Consider the following 6,000-nt stretch of genomic DNA (forward strand, 5'->3'; position numbering starts at 1 on the left):
CTGTATTCGTCTGTTTAACTGTCTTCTTTTATCTGTCCTCCTTTCCATCTCTGGTTTGTTCTCTCTCTCGCTGGCAGCATCTACTGTGAACTATGCCACAACAGGCCGCATGTCAATAATGTTAGGTGTTCAATGTCAGGTCATTTCGTGACAAGCATAGACTTCAGCTTGTATCAGTCTCCATGTCAACCAGCAGAAGTCAGGAATTACAGTCTGTACAACTTGCATAACACATTCCTCAACTGACTCCAGTCATTGTGTTTACTACTTGGAGAAGATTTACTGGGAGCATGTCACACAAGCTCAGCAGGAGATCAAGTCCGGCCCAACACGATGTCCTTCCAGAATCTACAGCAGGGGCACTTTACTTGGACAACCATATCATATACAATCTACTTATATTTTTTTTGATGATTTTATGTACACGGTTGTGATTATGTCCATTTTATTACACACATCAAACTATTCATTTGATTTTAGTTTGTTTCTTCAGTTACATCTACCTGGTAGCTGTGTAGAACCACTTTCAGCTGTGTTCAGAGACAGTTGTCTCCCCTGGTAGAGTGATTTCCTCCTAATACAGTTATCTCCCCTGATTTGTAAGTCGTCCCTACATATATAGTTATTCCCCTTCATATATAGATATCTCCCCTGATTTATAAGTGTCTTGCCTTGGATGCAGTTCTGTCCCTTCATATATAGTTATCTCCCCTTATTTATACGTGCCTCCTTTGGATGCAGTTATTTCCCTTAATATAAAGTTATCTCCCCTGATCTTCAGTGTCTTCTTTCGATATGGACAGTGCCCTTCATATACTGTTGTCCGACAGATAATTCGCCATCCCATCTGCATTCATCTACCTTTCCATATTGTCAGGTCCCGGATGTTCATCTCCCTTTAAGGTGCAACGGTGTCAAGTCAGGTGCAGTTACCTCCCCTGAATAACCATACTCCTTCTTTGGACAATGGCTCTTGTTAGTATTGACACCGTAAACTCTGTCCCGGGACATCAGGGGAAACAACTGCTGTGTATTTAGATCCGTGCATGTAACTTGAGGCATATCCAGATGATATTACTTTACTCTGAGCTGGCGTAAGGGAGACAACTGCTGGAGGTATATAGCCATGCTAGTTAGAGAGGTGTATCCAGCTCTGAGATTATTGAACGTGATGAGGGTCATGAGACGGAGAACGTGATGAGGGTCATGAGACGGAGAACACAAACATGAGAATAAAAAAAGCTCAAATCATGACTTGTTTTCTGTCTAATTTAGCAGTGCACCAATTCTCAGAGAGAATGCCCAATTGCCCATTTCTTATGTCGTTTTGATTTGCACTTGTTTAGCAGACGAATAAACACAATAAAGGTCAATTACGCATCCAGTACTACCAAGTACACATGGTATAATTCGTAGAAATCAACTGGTAATCGCTATTTCCTTTGAAACAACCAAAATATGTCACAATTTATTCATTCTTGGTGTCGGTGTTTAAACAAATGGATACACTTAGTATGTTTACCATCATAGGCGTTTAAAATCACTCCCCATAGGTTGTACGTACATGAATGTAAAACCTATGAAAAAAATGAAGGGATTATGATAATAAACAAAACAAATGTGACACTACGAAATATGTCGCCACAATAGCGGTAATCTACGTTACAGAACGTAACATGCATATATATTGACAAACATTTGTTTTGAAAGCTTGCAAGTGTTTACTGGATATAGTACATGTACAAAATGTTTCATCTTGGAACACATCATACCATATATAACCGTACACAAAGACGAACCCGGTCTATAGAAAGAGTTGTGTAAAGCATGAAAGCTACGTTACCACTACTGTACGGAAACATGAATAACAGCTACCTATAAAAGTGATTAGGATGAATGCTTTGTGTTTTCATAGTGTAATCAAACCGAAAAGGGAGTGCAATATGCTTCCAGTCAAGATCATGGAAGTAATATACGTTACCACCTGATATGGAATCTTACAAAATATTATTGGAAATAGAACATTTCGCTTCGTAGCATAGTCAGAGAACCCAGGCAAATAATTGATAACCTACAACAGTTACCACCGGTTGCTGTCACATGATTGCAGCACTTCAGTGACATTTCACGAAATTCAAATTTGGAAGGGAAACTTCATCTTTATTAGGGTAATTCCCTATGAAACAGGTCAGAATGTTTGTTAATTTACTTCATTGGAGAGATATAGTTTCAGAATATTTCAAAACAATTGTTCTACTGTTGAGAATTTCTTCGGTAGAAGCATTCGGAAATGATCACTATATTTGGGTGTCGGTAGCCATCATTTCAAAAGATTGATAGAAGTTGTATTTCGTGAAGCATGTATCAATTTTAATATCACATAGATTTTTAGATATATTGATCTTAACCCTAAACATATGATATTTCGATCTCTTAAGAAAACTGCAACATATCTTTCCCCTCAATTTTGTACTCGTTCCTCAAAGTATGGTAACGAAGATTGCAATGAATCAAGTAATACCTGCATAGCTATCACAGGAGTCCTTCACTCATATTGAGTGAATTGTCAACATAATTTTTTAGGGGTATAGTCTGGGCTGGAGGGGTATACTTTGGCCTGGTCCAGAATATACCCCCGGGGTATAAACTGGACTAGCCTATAGTTTACCCCGGGGTATAATCTCTGTGTGTGTGTGTGTGTGTGTGTGTGTGTGTGTCTCTCTCTGTGTGTGTGTGTGTGTGTGTGTTCTGGGCTGCTACACCGGTAACTGTTATGAACATATATTTATTTATTGCTAATCAAGTTGTAAAATCAGTGTATATGAGGACGATTATTACGTTCAATAAATTAGTATGTAAGGTAACGTAGATTACAAAAATATCATTGTTGAATTCTGACAGAATGGGCAAGACTCATGACGAGATCAAGCGGTATTACGGACAAGGGAATAAAAGAAAAGAAGGAATGAATGTTATTCATCTGAACAAGTGTTTTTTGTGCAAATCTGTAATCTACATTAAAAGGCATTCATTGACAACCTGATCAATAATATTACGTTTTGTAAATGTTGTATTGTCAGTGAAGTTCATGATATTACCTCTCAGATGTCGATTTTTTTGGTCGTCTTCTTTTGCATGAAGAATTGCAGTGAAGAGTATAACATAAAATTTTATTTTCAAGAGCTTTGACTTGATAAAGTTTATTGTTATAATGCTAACAAACACAACTGAGTGGAGAGGATGCTACATGTAATGTTGTTTCTTAACGAAACACAACTCTGGAATTAACGACTGGACTTTGTGAATGATATCTCCCTTCAATGATATCTCCCTTCAATGTGTTATGCAGCCATCATCAAGAACAGTCACGTAGAGTACAGCGATCGTGTAGGGTGGTATTGTATGAGATGTGATGGGATTTTTACAAGCTCCCCTTGAGTTCTACAATTTCTGATTTTCGTTCTTGACACATTCTTCAATAAAACAGCAACAAGTGACAGAAATATTGTCTATATTTTGTTACGATTTGTGTCTTTCCAATTGGTCATTCTCTGTGAGAATTGGTGAGTGGTCAGATCTCACAGTAGCCATTTCATAGTGACAAAATAAGTCTTTCACTCAGTCTGACCACGGTGCCAGACACTCAAACATGCTGTTTCTGTTCATTCAGCAATGAATGGGTACCCGATAGGATGAGGCGGTTATGTGACGGCAAATGTTTATGTATGGTACATATAAGGTCCAGTTCACTCCGCCTGAGACAGACTTTCGCTGTCCATGTCAACCCCGACACTACAACATCCCTGTGAATAATGGCGTCTCGACCAGACAAACAAGTGCTGGTTATTACGAACCGCGATCATCTTCATTGTGATACGATGACACTATCTACAAATTAAAGAGCCTGACCTATCACGAGCCATCTATGTGGTAACCTAGGTTACTTAGGAAGGTTCTAAATTAAACACCCTCTGTAGTTTTGCAATGGTAGGTTTTCAACACGTACATAAATGATGCGACAAAATGACTGGAATCCATGTTGATATTATGATAACTGCTCATTTTAGAAGACAACAACACTGATTTCCATAACCTCCACGTGACTGTATGACAGCCAGCACTCTCCTCCTCATACCCCCTGTCAGCCTCCTGATCCTCTGAAGGGGCAGTCTACGCCATTCCTCGTGTAAAGCAGCTTCCAATTGGGCCAGGTTCTGTACCGGAGGATCCCTTTGTTGCACACGACGACCAGTCATGTCCTAGATTTGCTCCAAAGGGTTAAGATCGGGGCTCATTCAATCGTGACACATGTGAAGGGGTGCTTAACTAAATTCTTTTTGTATAGAAATCCCCATGTTGAAACCCCCAAGCTTTGTATACCTTAATTAAGGTAAAACAAAACAATCGTTGTTGTTGTTGTCGTTGCTGTTGTTGACGAAACAAAGGTCCTCGGCCCGCTGCAGTGACCCAGGTGCCCACATCCGGTCAGACCATTTCTCATGTGTGGCACCAGAGACCATATATGGTCTCTGGTGGCACCTGCGTCCCAATTTCCGGACACATTCTTTCCAAGAAATATTATCTGCATAATGTGTTGACATTAACTGTCTTATCAAAGAATCCTTGGTATTTCTATACCATCCAACAGACATGTCGACCGACAGTGAGCAGCTTGTGATCTGACCCACCTGCAGTGCCCCAGAATGTATCCTAAATAACTTAGACTTTCAAAGATTAAAAACAACCACCTGTTTGAGTGGCATTCTCTTGTGGTATAGAAGTGGAGATCTGAGAACATTCAGTTATACAACGGCCCGTTCCCTTGCAGCGATATCAACAAGGTAAGCAGGGCATCAGACACTGCAACAATGTTAGTGTGGTGGAGTTACATCACATGTGAGGCAGTATTGTAATGATTATAAATATACTGAGTCAAAAAAGAAACTTCACAAAATGTAATTTGAAAAATAATTAATAATTTTTCTCTGATGATACATCTATGTATCCGAAATGGGATCCCTATCTTTCGACTCTAGAAAAACGTTAGTAAAACCCGCTCAAACCCATCCATTTGTCGTGCAAATGACGTTAGTGCCAAATCAGGTTTTGCACGTGCAGTCGATCACGTGATCTTCGCATCGAAGTTTTCTTCATATGCACGTGTTTGCATTGGCCTCAAGAATTGAAAAAACACTTTTAAACCACAGTTCTAACGGTATTTGAAATGCCACGATTGTCAAATGTGCAACGTGAACGTGCCGTTGGCATGTTGCAAGCAGGAAGATCAGTTATTGACGTCACAAGAGCAATGGGATGCAGCCGTCGTACTGTGTATGACTTGCGAGGTCGTCTACAACAAACTGGCATCACTTCTGATCGCCCAAGGTCGGGTCGTCCACGTGTGACGTCACGAGCAGAAGACCGTCAAATCGTCCTACGTCCTACGTGACAGATTTCTGCCGGCTACAAGAACCAGGGCTGAGATGTTTAGAGGTCGACTGTCCTCACAGACGATTCGATCGGTTGCGGGCCTGCCAATCTCCATTCTCGACGTCCATATCGTGGGCCAATATTGACGCCGTTTCATCAACGTCAACGTCTGCTGTGGGCCCAACGTCACCTCCGATGGACCCAGAGGGACTGAAATCGAGTCGTCTTTAGCGATGAATCCAGGTTTACCCTCAGATTCGCGGACGGCAGGCATAGAGTCTAGAGACGACGTCGTGAACGGTATGCCCAATGTTGTGTACAGGAAGTCGACAGATTCGGGGGCGGAAGTTGCATGGTGTGGGGTGCTTTCTGTGGGAACAACCGTTCCCGACTTCTGGTCATCCGGGGAAACCTCACAGCTGCTGCTTACCGCGACCAGGTGCTCACCCCTGAACTCGTTCCTCTCATGGCGGCTCATGGCCCAGGTCTACAGTTCCAGCATGATAATGCTCGGCCGCATACCGCGATGTTGACACGAAATTTCCTTCAAAACGCTGGAATCAACGTCAT

This window comes from Haliotis rubra, unplaced genomic scaffold (assembly GCF_003918875.1).
Source record: "Haliotis rubra isolate DU_JTF1 unplaced genomic scaffold, ASM391887v1 Scf457, whole genome shotgun sequence".
Taxonomy (NCBI): domain Eukaryota; kingdom Metazoa; phylum Mollusca; class Gastropoda; order Lepetellida; family Haliotidae; genus Haliotis; species Haliotis rubra.